We start from the raw sequence: 20,173 nt of genomic DNA on the forward strand, positions 1-20,173 counted from the left end.
CCCCAGCTCGCCGGGGGGTGCGGGCTTCGGGCTGCCACTCGCTGTGTTCCTTCCCGGTCTCCTTCAGGCAGCCCTGGGATGCTCGCAGGGGAGTAGTTTTCCGCAGCAGAAGAGAAGCGGGAACGTCGCGGGAACGGCACAACAGGTTAGCAGTTGTCCGAAGGGATTTCCTCACCTGCCATGGCACGCGTTGTACTGTTGCTGCCTTCAGCGGCTGGGTGAAAGGTTTAGTCTTCCCTGGCAATTACTCATCTTCTGTTGCCTTGCTCTGATTTTTTTCTGGCTGCTGTGAATCTGAATAGTGCCATGGTAATAATACCTTAGTCACTTACTTGTCTGGGTGGTGACCAAACTAGCAGCAGTGCTCTCACCAAGTAACATTCTAGCTGCCTACAAAGAGGTGACACTGCTGTATTTAATGGCTGGAGCACTCCTAGCTCACACAGGGACATAGATACAAATTAAACTCGTGTGCTCTTTGACTAATTGCATGATTCTGGCATGTGCAACTGTAAAAATAATTGATTGCTCCATTTTTCAGGGGTGCCTCTTAATGGATTTAAAGTGGAAGTGTCCAAAGGGATAATTCTTCATTTGGTGGATGAAGTTACAAGTTGGTTACCTGGTGACCGGATCATCGTCACCAGTGTGTATTGTTCTGTGCATCAGGCTGAAGAGTTTAATCTCCTTCCTTGCCCTCAGTAATCAAGTGAAAATGGATGGTATGAAATCTTTTTATCAAGCTGCTAATTTGTGGCAAATATCTTACATTGTCTTGTCTTTAATATTTCACTTTTATACCTACTTGCCTCTTTGGCTATTTCTTCTCCCATAAACACATGTGTACTTTTCATATGAAAGCTGAAGGCCCCAACATTGGGACTTGAAAGTTTGATTGGGTCAGCACTCACTTGTAGGAGTCAGGGAAAATGCTGGTCTCCTCTGGGATCAAATACTAACACCCAGGCACGTCCCTGGGCGTGGTGTTTGCTTAAATGAGAGGTGTGCATTGCTTAGAATGATGTGTTAATGAAGATGCTGTGCTCACTCTGGATGAAAAAGGTTTCTGATTTTCCCAGGCAGCCCACTTTATCTTCATACTGGAGAAGTCATAGATGGCATTGATATGAGGGCAGAGGTCGGTCTCCTGACTAGAAATATGCTTATTCAAGGAGAAATAGAAGACTCCTGCTATGGACAAAATCAATGCCAGTTTTTCTCTTTTTGAGACTTTTGGTGGACATATTAAAGTGAGTGATTTTTAATGCCTGTACCTGTAGTTGGTTTCAGATCATTCCTTTTGTGGTTTGTAAACAAGAAATGTAATGCATGAAACTGTGTCTGGGGGAAAAAGTATACTTGTATATGAAGAAGTGTAAAGTTCATTGGCCTGTTCTGCAGAACTGGGCTTGCAATGAGGCTGTGCCATTTCCTTCACTGCACATGCAAAAATGTACCCTTCCCTGGGTGAGAGGGGCTTCTTTAGTGGCATCACTGTCAGTGGGCTCAGTGTGAAGTGATGTAGTTCAACAGATGTCACTGAAGAAACTGTGCTTCTTGCAGAGCAAACCTGCTCCCTTCAGGGCTCACAGAAGTGCTGAGCCTCACCCTGCTGTGCTTTGCCTCCTCTTCTTGTCCAGTGTGTTCTTGGTGGCAGCGTAAAGTTTTGCTGTTGCAGGGGCTTTGTGTAAAATTACTCCTCTACCGCTTGGCGGAAACTGGGGAGCAGTGCAGGTCTCTCCTAAAATCACTTGACAGAGATAAAGCTACCAGGAAATAGAGCCTGGTGGTAAATGCTGCCCCTCTCTGTAGCTGGCAGCAGCACCTTGCCCATAGCCACGCAAACGCTGCAGAAGGAGTTTAGCAGCTGTTGCTTGGCAGCCCCGCTCCTGCAGGGAGGGAGCTGCTGGCAAACTGCTCTGCAGGTGCTGGGCTGCTGCGAGTCAGAGCAGGGAGCTGGCAGCTCCTCCAGGGATCAGGCCTGGTTTTACTCTGCAAACAAATTGCCTGATGAGAACGGGAGGAGAGGGGTTTTCTTTTTGTGTGTGTTTGTATGGTAATGCCTTACTTAGATCTGCTTTTGTCTTAACAGATCCTGAAGCATTTTAGCTCAGTTCACGTGTCAGGAGTGGAATTGAAAAACATGGGGCAGCAAATCCTGGGTAGTTACCCTGTGCATTTTCACCTGGCTGAGGATGTGGATGAGAGAGGAGGATATGAATGCCCAGCATATCTCAATAACCTGGCTATCCACCACCGCTTCTCTAGGTGTGTTGCCATACGTTGAACTCATGGCTTTCTGGTAGGAGACATATTTTATTAATACCCAGTTCATTTTATGCCTGAGCACTGCTGAACAGTCAGAGTCATCTGTGATACAAAGAGAAATCAGAATATTGAAACAGGACATCTTTTCCCCTAGAAATGTCCTGATATGTCAACTTCATTTGACTGGTGTTCAGGTTAGGATTGTTGCTCTTGTGATGCAGCTCTGTGAAATGAGTGTTTGGTTCTTAGTATTGCCTAATTAATATTATTAAAAGTGAGGTCAGATATAGTGAAGTCTTTACAATGGTTTTCCTGGACAGTTTGTGATAGCAGGAACTCCCATTTAAAGTTGAAGCAATGGACTTTAAATCAACCTGACTGAAACAAACAACCTTTAATTTGCAAAGGAGATAAAACAGGCAGGGGTTGTTCAAGTCAGGGCAATGTGAAATACATCCACAAATACTCACATGACAAAGGGAATGAAATATGAGATGCACAGATCCAAACAGTTGCTTCAGTGCCAGAAAAGCCCTCAGGAACTTGGCATTGACCGAGATCCTTGCAAGGGCATTGTGGAGAGGAACTTAAAAAAAAAAATCACAAAAAAGCCAGACGTGTCCCTGCTGAAAAAGACAGATTCCCACTCCAGTCCTGACACACCAATTGCTGTGTGCTCTGCAGGACCCTGACACCATTTTGGTGTCTGTGGGCATTTCCTCACTTACCTGAGGTGTGCTCAGGCAGAGACACTCCCTGAACTATCCACAACTTCTTCTGTTCCCTATAACTTTTTCTCAAGTCTAGACATAAAGCTGTGTAAGACTAGACATGAATGGACTCTGGTGGGACCCTTGTGCTAAAGTGTCCCCGCAAAAGGATGTGTTAATGAAAATGTGATGCTGGACTTGTACACCTGGGAACACTTTTCATGTACCCTAAACTGGCTTTGTATTGTCTGGATCACTCAAACTTATTGACTGTCGTCTCATCTAGGTGATTTGCCCTGACTGTAGACCCTGCTTTTCTGTACAGAGCCCTTAGGTGGCAAGAGACTTGCCCAGAACATGTGGATATAATTTAACTCCCTTTCTCCTATTGCTGGTATTAAGCTTCTGGAATTGAAGGAACCTGCCTGGGATGAAAAGTTAAGCCTTAGGTTAAGATTGGTCCTGTGAAGAATGATGGACTCTCTTTCTCTTTATCAGAAGTGAGGTTTTCAAGGGTTTATCTGGATGTGTGGGATGTGATAGTTGTGAAATCCAGAATCCAAGTGTGAGCATCAGGCTGCTGAGGGCTTTGAGTCTATGAATCAGTGAACAGATTGTATAGCAAAGGTGAAAGATGTGATTCTGAGGAAGAAACATGTGGTTTCAGTACAGTCATGAAGAAAAAGAGTAATTAAAATGTAACAAACAACCTTTCTTTAAAATAATTGGAAATAATTTGCAGTTCCAGGAAAGAGGGTGTATATCAGAGCAAGGCAGTTAAATGACATAGATGGTACCTGTTTTAGCAGATCATGAAACTTCAGCCCTTGAGGCAGAATAAACCAGAGAAGTGTTTTTCTCCTCTGCTGTTTTGAGGGCTTAGAGGATGTAATTGCAGGAGTACTATGCTTTGTGCTTTGCTGTGTCTGGGTCATGGGGTGTTGTCTGCAAGGCCCTTCTCCCATCTGCTGCTCCATGTGCCAGGCTGGTCCTGGCAGCTCAGGTCCCTCCCCTGGCTGGGAAGCAGGCTGCCACATGCCTCCTGCTGCCCTGGCACACGTCAGGCACACACAGGCTGCTGTAGGCTTTCATGTCTAACGTTGCAATGCATAAAGGTCACTTATATTGTGTTGCTGAACTATATATATAATTCAGTGTTCAGAGGCATCTTCATCGTCTGGTGTTGGATGCACCAGCAGGGCTGTAGCCTGTGCTGTGGATGGTGTTTCATGCTGCCACATACAATGATATGCTACTGTCACAGTGCCCCAGGTGGGCTCTCCTTCCCAAGATTTTAATTTCTATCTGTGATATGCCAGAACTGGTCACTTACTGGGGTTTTGATATAACACCGTGGGCCCTCATATCTCAGTGCAAATGCGAGTGATCTTTAAATGATGTTATTTCTGGTTAGCAAAACCATCAATGCAGTTTTGTGTATGGAAGTTTTCAGGGCTGCCATGCATTTCTGAAGCTGTGATGAATCATATTAATTAGAGCTGGAATATGGTTTTGGAGGCAAGGCTGGTTTTTAATACATGTGTCTGAAGGACAGTTTAGCCAGACTTCAGCTAAATTCAGAAGAATTATGCTCTACAATTGAAATGCTGTATTAAACACTGGGCAGATTGTTGTTACAGTTTCTTTCCAAAAATAGTCTTCCATGGCTTCCCTAGTGCAGCTTCTGCCCATCATTTGAAAGAGTAGAAGTAGCCAGGCTTACTGTTCTTAGCAAGCTGGCAAGGACGTTTGCATTTTATCTAAATCCATTTCCTATCTGTATTTCCAAGACTCAGCTGGCTGGGACACGTTCAGGGTGGCTGCACGTAGGTTTCCTGTTACCCTCCATGTAGCTCACTCCAAGCTGTTGCACCTGCCTGCAGGGTCTCAGTGGATTTCCAAAACTGTATCAGTTAGGAGTTGGGTACCTGGTTCTGTTGTGCCTTCCTCTTCAACACCTCATTAGGGCAGAAACAAGAGCAGCAGATGACAAGTTTGAGGGGTGACTGCCAGGAAAACAATGAAATCCAGTAGAAATATCTCTATGGGGACTATACTGTTTGTGACTCCAGATGTTCTGTACAGTTCCAGCCCATTAAGGGGAAACCACAGGATATGAATCTGAAATGAATGTAATTCAAGTATCCTTCTGTATACAGAAATAATCAAGTAGGTTAATATTAGTTAATCTTGCAGTCTTACATGGACATAACTCTGACGTCAACAGGAATTTTGTGTGCTTGAAGGAGTGAACAGATATGCTGACAGGCATCATTTGACTACAAAGTTAGGTTTCAGAAAGGTTTAGTAACAAATAGCTGACATTTTAACTAGTCTGATTCAGTATTTACATTTAAAAGGAGGATCTCTGAATTTGTCTTCATAAGATTGTACATCAAAGGAGGCTTGTGCTAAGTCCTCTTGGTCAAAATAGGGTTTAATGCAATATCCCTGTGCATGTCAGTTAATCTTAAATAGGCTGAAACAATAAAACACCATCCCTGCCCAGGCTGATTATTACAAGACTGACACAGCCCTGCACTTTCTGAGTGGAGGAGAAAGAACAGAAACTTTGTTAATATAACTTACTTCACATGCCCTGTGTTCAATAATTTCTTATTTTATTTGGGAAATGTTGCAGTCATTAACATTTCTGGATGAAAGAGAGTTGTTGGTTTATCAGGCAAGGCACACTTACCTTTATCCAGATACTTACCCCAAGGTGCTGAAACAAATATTCTCTCCCAGAACTGAGGGTGGTTTTAAATCCAGCATTTTTCTTGAAAGAGGCACGTGATCTTCCTCAGAGTAATTTTAGTAGCAGTTTTCCTGTATAAGAAGATGAGTCCACAGTTATGCAAACTGCTTGTAGTCAGAGTCAGCTCCAGGCTGGATGGCCCTGGAGGCACTGCTTGCTGTGCAGAGGGGTGGCAGAACCACTCCACGAGTGTTTTGGGAATTCAGGGACAAACAGCACACCAGTTATAGTTCCTACTGCCATCTATGGCCTCCATGCTTTTTTTCCCAGGTAAAAGACACCATTGGCTATAACACTCTGGGCCGCTGTTTGTTCCTCCAAAATGGGACGGAGCAACTCAACAGGTTCTTCACAACTTGGGCCTCCTGAGGAGGCTGGGGATGGTCCTGCTGTGGAATGGCAGGCAGGCCATCTGCAGCCACCTCTATGGGAACTACATTCCCGTGCCCAGCACCCACTGCAGGTCAGTGCTGCAGGGTCTGGAGTCAGGTTTTGCACCTAGCTTGTCTTTTTTTAGCTGGGTGAAACTTTTGAAGGCTACTTTTTTGTCCAGTGAAAACTTGCAGCTTTTTTTCACCCATTTCTAGTCTTAAAATAATTTAGCTACTTAACAGTGTTTTCTTTGTGAAGGTACCTGTTAACACCTGCATGAATCCTAAACAAGTATTATTTGCTGCTGGTTATTCCTGTCACTCTTGCCTGAGAATCCTAAATATGTCAGAGTACTTTGCTGATTTTTGACCGCCTTTCACTTCTTTTTAAGTAGGATATTGAAAGCTCCGTGGAATCTCTGTGATAAATGCAAGTTGCTTCAGCCCTTCTTTAGGCTGGCAAAAATCTCACTTGCTACAAAGGGAGGTTTTGCCTTTTTTCACCAGGGCTGGATTGGGGCTGGAGCACCTAGAGTAAATTGGGTCAACAGGGCATGGATATCTGGAGTACACCAGGAGATTTAGTGAGAATGCAGAGATTGGCATGAATGTCAGTGAGCATCATTTAACAATAAACAATATCCTGATACAGTTGAGCAAAGTTATATTCTGTTCTGGAGACCTATGAGCTGTAACATGGGCACTCAGTGAAGGCTAATTGTAAAGTTAATACCAATTTATTTTGCAGTTATTTAGTGGTTCTGTTAATGCAAAGGAGTGTGGATTCTTTATTATGTAAGAGTTAAGATGGATTAAAAAATATTGATTTTCCTGCTTAGAACAGTCAAATTAATTTGTATGATCACGAGAAGATTTACATGTTTTTACATATGGTTTTTATTAATGCAAAAGATTTTTATCAATGAAGTAAGATGACAAATGATCATCTTTTAGTAGCTGTTGTCTGGCTTCTGTTTGTGTCACTGCTGATCTTCCCTCTGAAGCAAAAACTCCTTATTTAAGCAAATGTCAAAATAACTTCTTCTTAATCTCCTACTTAATGAGCCATTTGTGGCTTGCAAGGACATTTGTTTTCCACGTAGAAGCTTCGTAAATCCATGGAGAATCTTTTACCTCCTGCCATTGCCCTTGAACTTCCAAAAAACCAACAAGAAGTTCACTTTTCAGACATTTTCCAAAGCTGCTTAACTAAGGAAATAAAAAAGATGACACTGAGTTTCCTTAAGCTGCATTTCACAGAACATGGATTTTGTGTTAACGGTCTCATATAATTTACAATAGGTTCAGCATGTGGCTCCATAAATGAGCATGTCTGACATCACTAGATGTTCTTGGTTGGGTGGTTTTTTTTCCCTTAAAGAGTATCATTAAGAGGTTGTGTGGAGTTTTAAAGTCGACAGGAGAGTTGTGGCTGAAGTCCAGTGCAGTGCTATGAAAGTGTATCCCTTCCTGTTTGGTGACTGCTTAGGATCATTTTGATTTTGATTTTTCAGGACTGTCAGCACATTCTGGATTGCAAATCCAAACAACAGCTTAATAGAGAACACAGCAGCTGGTGCTCAGGTAAAACCATTTAACAGCAAGAGCTACATTTTGCCTCCAGTTCCCATATATTCAACTCCTATTGATGTCATTAGAGTGAGAGCTATGAATTTTTAGCCAGTTGTTGTACAATTTGGATAAGTATTTCTGCAACCTTCATCTCTGTTAAGGACAGTTATTTACCCACAGTTCTTCCACTGATTTCTCTCACATTGTGGCTGGAAATGGTGTGTGGTGTCTCTTAGCAGATGTTGATTTTTATTGGTAGTTAATAGTGAAATGCCCAATAACATTTTATATTTATATATTTACACTCTCTCCTTGGTTTTATCTCTGATGTTTATCCAAATCATGCTTGTGTTTAATGTGCCTGTATAGACAAGGCTTCATGTTCTAATAAATCACCTGAATTTCACCCACGACACATGCATTTTAAAAACCTGTGTGTAACCCAGGGGCCCAGTATCTGTGCCCAAGGGTAAGTTGAGAGGTGTAAGAGCATGGGCTGGTGTGTGTACCCTGGGAGTCACATCTTTGACAGGCTCAGGTTAGAAATCTGCCCAGCACAGTGGGAAACCCAAAGTCTCCCAGATAACCTAGACCATTAATTGTAGTGTTCCATTTCTCAGACCTCCCCGTGCCTTTTAGGATGTTGGGATATGGTATATCTTCCATGGGGTTCCAACTGAACAGTCCGAGGGGCACTATCCAGAGGGATGGGCTGAACATACCCCCCTGGGGGTCTTTTACAACAACAGTTCACTCCAATTTCAAGGTAAGTGGATGACTTTTACATGTCACTATCAAAAAAGCAGTGTGGTGTAGGGCTGATATGTGTGGTGCTCTGAAATAAGATGATCAAGGAAGTGTGATGTTTTGATAGAGGTCTTTTAACTATATCACGAGACAATCAACTTTCGGGGCTGATGCTCTTTCTAATGATCAAAGAGGAAGCTGAGAAGAATGGGGCTCCCCTTTCAGGTGCTTTGGCTGGGTGTGTTAGAGGGGATGTGCTCAGGCCATAGGTACACCTACTACTTGAGTGAGATTTATGGAATGACAGGCAGGACAGCGAGCACTGCAGTTGGCCACAGCAGTACCAGGCTGTAGGGGGATGAGAAAAAGCTATTTGTGCCAGAGCCTGCTCATCACCTTTGAAAAATTAGACCAAGGGTAATTCCAAGAAAAACATTTTCCCACCAAATACACTGTTGACTTGAAAACACAACCTGTAAGATGTAAAAAGCATTTTAAACTTAATTCTCAGGAGACTAGATGGAAATCAGTGCTCTTCTCCATGCCCTGTGTATTTTGCTTCTTGGTCCATGGCAGCTGCTGCTCTAGCCCAAAGTCTTTAACTTAGCTACACGGGCTCTTGTTCTCTTTGGACTGTTGGGGGACTTGTCACTCTGTATTTAAAGCCTTACTTCTTAACAACACTCCTTTTCCAAAAAGTTATCAAGAGCTTGGCAGAGCCCCTTATTGCTTTCTGTGAGGGAGAGAGAGTGGGAGTTCAGTGCCTTGCTTTGGGTCAGCAGGCAGCCTGAGATGCTGATGCAAAACACATGGCAGGGCAGGCTCTGCCTTGACTTCAGCCAGCAACATCCTGTGCTCATGTCACCCTGAGCAGGGCCAAGTGACACTAAAAGGGAAGAGAAAGCCCAAGCTGTGGCCGCTGGCTTTTCCTGCACGTGCTGGCTGCCCATGTTCATTGATAAAAATCTGGGACCTCTGGTCTCTGTTGGGTGGTCTGTTAAAATAATGGGAGTCATGTGCATTTTCAGGCTGGCTTGTTTATTGGGAAAGGAGTAAAGACAACGAGAGCCAGCACTGAAGATCCCAGAGAGTATCTTACTGTGGATAATGCCAGGTAAGCACATGCTGTATGGCTTGTTTTGGATAGCTGCACTGCTGCTTGGCTTCTGGATTGTGTTTAGCAGATCATTAATGCCTCATTATGGTTGCAGCAGTTGAAAAAAAACACCCAGGCTATCTCTGATGTGCAGAGGCAAATACTTCATGGCTATGAGCTGAATTGTTTGTGTTACTGCTGACCAAAAATGAGACATGTGCACTTGGGGTTAGGAGGACTAAGCAGTCAAGCATGTGAGGAGGGATCCAGATCCTGTTTGTCCATTAGTGGGTTTGTAAGCTCCAACGTTTCTTGTTAATTACTTAGAAGATCATACAACTGAAAGATGATGTAAGAGCCTGCTGAGATTGGTCTAGGATTAATGAGGAAAATAAAGTAGCCTCAAAGCTTTTTGTCAGCTGCTTTGAAAATTCTGGGCTTCCTTTGGTAGAGTGAAAGCAGTTAAATTAAGGTAATTTTCATGCTTGTTTCAGCCCTATGGGGCTCCATGAGAAGATGTGGCAGAAACCAGCCCCTGCTCCTGGTCAAACCTTGGCTTTTTTCCTCCTCCATCATACCCTGTCAATGCCACCTATGGTGCTCCCATATGGCTGAAAGGAAAGGGTGACTTAGTGTTCCTTTGTGAGCCTTTCCTGCCAGGGTCACCCCCTTAGTCACTGAGCAGACACGTTCCTCAGTACATCAGCTGGAAAAAGTAGGGGTGAAAGTTGATGCAGAAAACAGAATGGTGATTTTTTCCAGACAAGGCACAAATCTATCATTAACAGCCAACATGGCAAGAATTAGCCTGCAAGTCACTGAGGAGTGCCCAGTTCCTAGGGGAATCCTTTCTTTATATGACAGCTTCTCTTTCAGCAGAGACAGAAGCACATGGAGGTTTGGTGTGTACTTGCAGGGAAAGCAGCTCCAATTACTCTGTTATCTTTGCTGAATGAGATTCTTGAAAGCACCTAATTGCTTCTCTAATATCAATCCAGTGATTATCAATGGGCCTTGTAAGGACAATTGCAAAAGGACCCAAATAACTTGGGAAAAATGTTTTCTATGCCTTAAATCACACTGAATCAAATCAAGCTGTGGGCCCACTGACGTGTAGTGAGATATCTCCTGCTGATTTCACTGGGGCCAGAATTTCAGCCTTGGGAATGTCTCTGGTCTTCTGCCTTGTAACAAAGCAGAGAGATGAAATCAAGGTGATAGCCTGACTCTGATCCAGGTATATCACCTCTTCAGGCTCATCATGCTGATATTTGAAAGGCAAACAAGCCCTGTCAGGCACGACCTCCTCCACCTGTGGATGGTTCCTATGTCTCCTGTGCCGTGTTAACTAATCTCCTTGCTTCAGGTTTTGCCCACGTCAGGATGCTGATCCTCAGAAACCACGAGTTCCTGCTGTGATCAATGGTCGTATTGCTTTTAAAAATAAGGACTATGGGGTCTGAGCAAGGAATGGTGACATTCTTTTCAGCAATTCAGGATATCAGGATATGTGGCAGATATAAAGGGGTCTGTAGGCCAAATTCACTGCAGAAATTCCTTGTCATTTACACCTTTGTGTTTCTTCTGTCTCAGATTTGCAGATAATACAACTGGACTCACGCTGGAAAGGTGATTTCATAACATGGGCCTTCTTCCCATTTTTCCACCCAGTGCAAAAGGCACAAGAATGGAAGCTGAGACACTCCCCTGGTAATTCCTGTCAAACATGAGCAAACCTCATGTTTCCCTCCCAGACCACATCAAGTCTTCCCCATGCAGCGGTAATACAAGGGCAATTTAGCTTTTCATTCCCTTTGTCTCAGCATGTCTGGGGAATACATCATAATTGCTTAATATTTCCTTTTGGATGGTAGTTCCTGAACCAGTAGACTAAACATCTGGCTCTGCCTTTAGGAAGACTTTTGTTCTGCTCTAGCCCAGTGGAGCATCATTGCCTGTAGCTCGTGTGCTGCTGGGACAGGGTGGCTGGGATGGTCACACGAGGTGACACAGCAGGTCTCCTTCCTCCTCTGCTGGTGTCAACCATGCTCTTACAGCTCTTGTCTTGATCTCTTTTGCAAAAAACCTGCAAAAATGTGCCATATCCAAAGCTCACCGCAGGCAATGACAATCAGTAGTACTTGGCTCTTGCTTCCAGGATGTAGCTAAAAACTTATAGAACAATTTGGTATAGAGCAATATTTATTTATAATTTCATATATACATATAAATGTATATACAGGCACACACATACACATATATATAAATGTAGTGCTAGTTTTATCCAAAGTTACCTGTATTACTGAGGCCTGAGCAATAAGCCACCTCAGCATCAACTTACTGGTTTCTAGAGAGATTTTAAAGCAGGCTGTTATGCCAATTTAAGAGAGAAATTTTGCTACATTTATGGTGTCGTTAAAGGTGTGAATTAATCAGTTGTGCTGTGCTGCATAGTTACCTGGTGTTTCTTTGCTTGTAGTGATGGGATTTTCCTGACAGATGAAAGCTCCAGCCTGGAAGTCACACTCTCCGTTTTTGTTGGAGAAAGCAGCAATTTTGGAAGCCACGGAAGCCAAAAGAGCTACTGGGGAAAAGGGACAAATGGGGAATACAGAACACTGCCCAGAAACAAGTGAGTTATTTTCCTGCCATTTCTCCTTGTTGGTGTGGTTTGGTTTGGGTTTTTTTTTCACATAAGCTACAAGAAAAGCCTCAGGAATTAATGTGACTACCAATGAGTAATTTATAATGGGTGTTTAAATTATTGCACAGGCCAGAAATAATAAGCATCCAAATAAACTCAACCTTCAGGCCAACATCTTGCTGAGTATTCTCAGCTAAATATGTTTGATTTAATTTTCTGCTTCATTTATTAGTCACTGGAGAATGGATTAGAGAATCTGAGATACACCAAATAGCTTCTGCGTGGTGCGTCAGTAGCGCAACGCTGGGCTGCTGGAGCAGCTCCCAGACACCTTGCCACCCTCCCTACTCTTGGCATATCTGGGCAAATACGGCCAGTTTGAAAAAGGAGAAACCACTTTTCATTATTTTTTCTTTCAATAGCCGTATGTTATTTTGTGTTTTGGCAGCAGCACATCTTCCTGCCTAGCAACCGTGGTGCCTACCCACGTGCCTATAGCAAGGCGTAAGTTCTGCCCTAATGTAAGGTTCTGGTGTTGCTCACCAAACATGACTCCCTGTATGAGGAATATAAAACTAAGGAATAATCAGTACTCATCAGATATGCCATCACTCAGCCCTCACTACACATCTCAGCCATAAGTGACAATGGGGTCTGTGTAGGACAGCAAGAATAATCAGAGCTATCCTCCAGTATTACCGGTGCTTTTTTATTTCAATTGCAATTGCAAAAAAACTCCTTTGCAGTTCAAACAAGCTCTAATAATCTGTGACTTTATTAAGCAATGTTCTCATGGAAAGGAGCAAGTCTGTCCTTTCATTATGCCACAGTGCAAAATGGGAGGTGGGGTTTCCCAACTACTGAGATAACAGCTCTGGAAATTGAAGAATAGTTTGGTCAAGAAACACTAAGCCTGGCGTTTCTGACTGGCAAAGTGTTTCTGGATCTCTGGAGCCAAACAGTAAGACAAAACATCAAGGCTGGGAGAGAATCTGGGCTTCAGTGGCCCCCAGGCTGGAGAGAGCCTGTGTGCTCCTGGGATGTCCACTTTGTGGCTTTCATGTCTGAACAGCTCTTCCTGGAGTGGGCAAGCAGAGCCTCACCCCTCCGTGCCACTGCCCGCCAGCCTCGCTGCCATCTGTGGGGCTGGTGCAGGCCACGCTTTCATCAAACACAACTGGGGCCAAGCAAAACTTGGCTCCTTCTCAAAACAAACCATGGAAAGGGCAGGTCCTTACCCATGACTCCAGCAGCATCTCCTTCAACTTTCATGTCTTGATAACTTGCCTATGGATCCATGCTGCAGAAACAGCTTTTCTGTATGGAATCCTGTGGATTGGGTCCTAGGGGTCTTGTGTGAAGTGGTTTGTACGGAGAGGAGAAACTGCTGCAGTGGCTTTCAAGGAGACACTGTTGCCTCCAGGGAGTCTGATACAAGTTTTTCAGTCATGCTGATGCTTTCCTGAGAGACCCATCTACCCTGGAATAGGAAAACTGATGGCAATGCTGCCCCTTTGGGGCTTCCTCATGCTGATGAACCCCTGGGTTGCTGGAGACAAAGGTTTAGAACTGCTTTATGCCAGCTGAAAGCCTTAGTCAAGCTGTCATTTTTTTGGCCTTTGAGCCTTATTCTGTAGAGGATGTTCAGTTGAGTTTCACCTTTCATTAACTGGAATGAGCAATGAGCATTCAGATCCCAGTTTTGGGAAAGGAAAGGTGGTTTAGCTGCTTGTTAATATCTTTTTGTGCCTTCAGGAGAAGACTCGGAGTTTAACCAAACTTTTAACACAGGGTTGTGTTTGTTTTTAAACCTCACAGGACGTTCCCTATTTGTGGATTCCAGATTTATGATGGGTCTGTCAGGATGGCAAAATGCACTTTCAAGAAGTTCACCCCAACCACTGACAGATACTCAAGTGCCATTGGATTCTTCATGAAAAACTCCTGGCAGATAAGTTCCCAGAATAATGTGTCGGAAATCCTGATGGAGTAAAGAGAGAGAAAGGAAAGCAGGAAAAAAGCGATGAGAGATTTATCCCAGAGCAGGATTTCCAGGCAGCAGTGCATGTTACATTAGTGCATACCATAGATACAATTTCAATGCTTTGTTTTGTTTTGTTTTCAAATGCAGGTTTTTATTAAGCTGGTAAAATGCGAAGGTATCTTATGACATAGGTTAAAAAATCAGCGTTAGAGGAAGATTTCACCTTGTACCCAGGAAATCCAGAACATCACTCTTTAGCTGGTGCAGCATTATGAGGTTATGTAAGCTGAGGACTTGATGAGGATGTGGCCTCAGAGGCTGAGGGAAGCACAGAGGTGTCAGAGGCAGAAAGCTGCAATACAGTTCTTATACAGCAATAAACAAATGCACTTAGAGGCAAAGCCATGGCTCAGATTCTGGGGTCAGCAGTGAAATTCCTGTTGAGCACCACAGGGACTTCCCTTGAGCAGTGACAGCAGAATGGGGCTCTGTATCTCTGCCTTGGCAGGAGCCCTAGGATGCTGAGCAGTTCTAGTCTTTGTCCTGGATTCCTGCAGGGATTGTGTTCCTGCATGATCGGCTTGGGAAATGATGGATTCCACCTGGCTTGCTCCCAGGGGTCATAACCTCTCCTCAGCTTTTTTCAAACAAGGTCCATGCTTGTTAGAATGTCCATGAACTGTAGTAACATTGGCTTGAGGTTTGGCTTTATGTTGAGGAAAATTTCCATTGCTCTGGGACCAATATCACTCCTTCTGGCAAGCAGTCAGTTTGTCTGTCCCCTCTTGGGGACACTTTAGACCAACAACAGGAGGGTATTTCATGAAAGGATGATGTTGATTGCTCCTCTAAAGAAAACAGTTCCTGTGCACTTCACTAAAGAGATCTTAGTTGCCTCAGATGCTTTAGGAAGCTCTGGAACCAGGATAGGGGCTATTTTGCCATACCTTCTTTATGTTCTCCCTTGGGAAGGTGGTTATAAGATGATCATGGGCAATATGAATGAGAACATCAATCTGGAACAGGGGAAGGGAGTTCAGAGAAAAATGTGTGATGAAAAAGTTTGATCAGTGGATTGGAAAAGAGTAGAATTTTTCCTCCAGTAAGAGGTGTAGGACTCTGTCCAACAGAATGCTTTCAGATAGCTGATACCTGTGAATATTAGCAGAGAAGGCGATCACCTCTGGAACGGCTGGAACTGCAGGTCTTTAATACAGTTCCACCACTTGAGGCAAATGAGCCTGTTAAATATTCCAGAAGTTTTTTTTGTCTGCAAGGCAGTTTAGTACTGCAGTGCCCTGAAGATCTGAGATTTTCAAGGTAAAAGTGGTCAGATGACTTCCTAAATACTTCTGTAAAGCAAGGTAAAACACTACCCTGTCAGCCTATTGCAAAAAGCCCCACAACCTAATGACAATATTCCAATAATTATTTGTTGTATGTATATTTCCAGGGAATACCTGTTTCTGAAGTTGGTATTTTGCCAACTTGAAGAGCATTTATGTTTGTAACCACCTGTATCCCAGCACTTTTCACTTGGATTCTGTTTTATCTGGATTGAACCCAGATGTGCTAACCCTGATTTCGGACTTGAAGGACCACAGTTAGTTTATTGCTTTGTTGCTAATTGCTATATGGGACAATACATCTTTGGCAAGTTAAGATAGAGGTTGTAGACTGTTTTAATTAATTTTCCATTTCCAGGCTTCACTTTATTGCTATTTAAAGGGTAGCTAAGAAGTAAGTCCCTAAAGGACAATCAGTTTACAGCTGTTTCTAAAGAAGAAATTAAACCTTACTGCAAGTTGTATAGTGATGACAAAACTATTAGTCATGCTGAAGGAATAATTATATAGTTAACCAGACTAATCAGCAGATTGGTTAGACAACAAAATACGAAAGCCAGTCAGGTCTTGTTTAATTCCAGTTTAAAAAAACCAGTCAAGTAGAACAGAAGACCTGAACATTGCACTCTACAGAAAGTATTCCAGTTGCCTTTCCATTGGCAAAATTGAATCTCATATATTAAAATACCTGTGCATTTATCAATAACAACATTATTCCTAGTCTCTGTGTGTGTGTGTTTGTTTTTGAAAGGGTGCTTTTAAAAAGTTATTTCACAGCAGTGGAAGATGTAGTTTGTCTTAACCCAGTTGAGGGTGTGACTGGTGGTTGTAGTCTCCTGTAGAGCTGGTTACTGTCAGTCAGTAGGACCTGGAGAGCTCAAAGATGATGTCCTTGGCCATGCCCAAACAGAACACTTGTGCATAATTTTTTAAGAAGACCTGACATACTTTTTAATAATGAAATATCAGCCCATTCATCCTGCTGCTTTTCTGATGCCCAGCTCCCATAGACTGATGTGAGGAGCAAGAAGCTGTGTGTCACCTTTTGGACTCCCATGAACAAGGCCCCTTCCAGCAGGTGCAGGAAACTCACAGATGGTCCCAGTTCACATCCATTGCTCTGGTTGCTTTTACCCTGCAGCCAGAAGTTGAGGGTGGATTCAAGCCTGTTCTGCTCCTGGCTGTGCCAGCACTGCAGCACCTCTGAAATGATGTGAGCCAAAGAAATCTCAGTGGTCTGTGTCGGGTGGGTTTGTGGTGTTTAGAAGACCTCAGAGGGGCCAGAACTGGCTCCTGGCTGTGGTCCAGCAACACCCATGAGATGTCAGCTCTGTCTAGCTAAGAGATGGGTGCTTCCTAATGCTGCCTTTGCTATGTTTAACCTGTGTTGTCTTGGCACTGGTTTTCTGCATCAAAGCAGAAGTTTGCAAACAGTTCATGATAGGAAAAAGAAAAGCAGACACCAAGTTAAAGTGCAAGTCTGCTACCCCCTGAAATAGAGAGCAGCAAAAAAAAAAAAACCCAACCAAAAACTAACCCAGACCCTAAAGACTCCTGACCAAAGGGAACATGCAGGGTCAGGGCTTGTGTCACTTCAGCAGAGCAAAATCTATGCTAATAAAGGCAGAATCCTTGGGTGCTAAAATAGAGGAAGATTCACATTGCTTGAAAGTGGTTTCCTTAAAATGGTAACAGTGATACAATGATAAGGCTTTTGTGGGCAGCTTGTGCCAACACTTGAATTTTAGAAAAACTTGCAAGTTATGATGTTTTACAGTACTTTATTAATTTTTAACCTAAGAAGTGTTTTCCACTGCAGTCTTCAGGACTTGGCTGCATCTGTGTTAGGTGTGCTGCCTTCAGACTGAATTAGCACATTCCTGAGAGGTTACATGCTCACATAGCCATCATCTGTCAGGTTTCCCTGTCAGGCTTCAGACAGGTAATTCAGGTAACCTTTACACCATATCATTCCCAGGTAGTCCACACCTAACAAAAATTAGGTGTTGGAATAGCAGTGAGGCAGCCAGACCTGACCTGTCTCAGCACCCTTTTCTAGCTCATTCCTAGCTGCACAGGGACACACCTGAAGAGCTGAGTCTTTTCTCTGTTCACATGTATCCACTTAGAAAAAAATACATATTTCTTGCTAAACTGTAGCTGTAAACTCAGTGCATCCCCATCCCCCAGCATACAAAAGTAAGGTAACCTTGAGACTTAAAACAAGTGACACTGCTCATTAACATTTCAATTCCATTTCTGACTTCCAGACTGTTTAGAGGAGAATGTTAGTAATCAGATTAATGTTAGCACCAAAACTCTCTGCTGGTGAATGGAAACACTGTTAATCAAATGTAAGCTGTACTGGCTGTGCCTCAGTTTGTTTTGAAGTAGAGCTGACTTTGTTCTCTTCCCCAGTGAAGTGCCCGTTTTCACATCCAGCTCCAGAAGAGCAATCACAAAGTATTTATAATGGAGCTTTGAGCTGCAGCACAGTGTTTACATTTTTTTAGTATCTCTTTTATAAATTAAAATAAATTAAAACAAAATACTTTTGGTATCCTTCTATCTTCCCAAGTAGCCTTTTTGGCAAAAAAATCCTGTGGTGCAGCAAGAAAAGTTTTCAGACCCCTCAAAAATATACATTAAATTTCCGTGAGCCTCCTTTAAATGAGACAACTTCAGGTGTTTGTTTCTGAGTTTGTTTTATGAGCCATGAAAAATGGTTCTAGACTAATTTAATCTTAAGGGAATAAAAGTTTGAATTCTGCAAGTAGCTCTTGCTACAGTGGTCACTCTTTTTAAGCCAATGGGACTTTCCATCTAACTCAGAATCACAATGACCCTCCTATTCTCCTAAACTGCTCTGTTTATTATTGTTAAAATAAAGCCTTTAAAGCCCTTAGTAAACTTGCAGCCTAATCCTGCTGACCCTAATTCTTACTCATGTGCACAGTCCAATTAAAATTAGTTGGGCTAAGTGGAACAAATTACAGTCCCTTGGGTCGACATGATCCAGTTGCTATTTCTTCTGTCTGCTTTTATACATGTTGCTGCAGGATTCATTCAGAGTCCTTGACCTGGAGTAATTATTTTTTTTTATTACTTCAGACCTGAATTGTCACACACTGTAATAATTTCCCCTGCACATATTAAAATATTCTATGCTTTTTAAAAATTATTTTTCTGAGCATCTGCAGTTTCCTTGTTTTGCTGGATTTTCCTATCAGGACAGATTCTTTGACTTAGCTACTGAAAAATCTTGAGGCCAGAGCTGTGGGTAATGGGGATAATGCTGCTTCCTGATATTTCTCTTTCCTAAAAAAATTATAATTCTTCAGGGGATTTATTAGAATGTGCACAAGAGCCAATTCTGAGAATTGCTGTCACTTTTATGAGTTTTATGAAGTTTTAGGGGAACAATTAGGAAAAAAAAAATGGCACTCACAGGATCATTTAGAATAGCCATTGAAAAAATATGGGAAAATTCACTACATATCTAGTAATTTTTGTTTCTTTGATCACAGCTTTAATATTCCTCAGTAAATTTCATGATCTTCCAGTACTTCCCTACCTTTTGAGTCATCCTCTTCCTTTTGCCAGCACACAGTTTATTGCTGTTTGATTTCAAGGAATACATGGTTGTGTGGTAGCATTTTGAAGAACCATAAGTCTGATTTTTGTGAAAATATCTCCTGGGATTAAGAAATAAGGGGGAAAACCAAGACAGTCAGAATTTTTTCAGAAGAGACAAGACAAAGCAAAACTCTTGCTCACACAATAGAGTTTCTAGGTCCAGCTGTCTCCCTGCTTTGGCTGTTCGAACACTGCAAACACAAGTCCTTACTTAGAGCTAACCAGTACTTTTTCTTCTTATTTTCTCCTCCTAGGTTGGACTGAAAGTGGCTTTTGGCAGACCAGGGCAGTGGTGAGGGAGCAATGATCACAATGGTGACAAAATGTCTCTCTTCCATGACCTGGATGGCTCAGTGATGGGGTATGCAGACACTTTCATAGACAGAGTGGACAACATCCTGCTGCTCCATCCCGGGTGTCTGGCTGTCCTGCCCTGGAATGGGGTGATTTGCACTGAGAAATCTGCACAGGTACGAGGGGAACATCACAAGAGGGGATTGGGTGGGTGTCCTCAGACTCTCTGCTGAGGAGTGGTGGAGTGCAACCTACTATGAAGTGAATAATAAACTGGGCATAAGTTTACATCCCAATGGCTCAGGAGATCTCCAGTTGTGCTCCTTCCTGTGGCTGTGGCTGCAAGGAGCCCCGTCTGTTCCCATTGCCCTAAAGAAGCTGCAAATTGAAATCCAGTTGGGGGGAAAGTTTGGTATTTTCTAGTTCTTGCTTCCAGGCATTTGTCTACAATATCATGGAGTTTTGCTGGATAAGTGGGATGAGTCAAGTTTCAGTGATGGAAGATGTTACTCCTCTGATACATCCCACTGTGTTCAGGATGGTGAAATGAGTAGCTGAGCCACAAACTCACATTTATTTCTTATTTCCCATCCAGAAATCACTGGATGAGGGATGGTCAGTCTCAGATCAGGGTAGTCTTAAATGTTTGCAGCAGTTTTCTTCAGCAAACTTGAGTTAGAGACCTTAGCTGAGATGTGAACAACTTGGTAGAGAGGGCTGCAAATCCCAGGTAACCTTTCAGTAGGG

At 42.9% G+C, this 20,173-nt stretch overlaps 1 pseudogene; it reads left to right on the forward strand.

The window, feature by feature from the left end:
• The window catches only part of LOC104394474, a 44,147-nt pseudogene that overhangs the window by 1,819 nt on the left and 22,155 nt on the right, over positions 1-20,173 (forward strand).

This window comes from Chaetura pelagica, unplaced genomic scaffold (assembly GCF_000747805.2).
Source record: "Chaetura pelagica isolate M959 unplaced genomic scaffold, ChaPel_1.0 scaffold428, whole genome shotgun sequence".
Classification (NCBI taxonomy): domain Eukaryota; kingdom Metazoa; phylum Chordata; class Aves; order Apodiformes; family Apodidae; genus Chaetura; species Chaetura pelagica.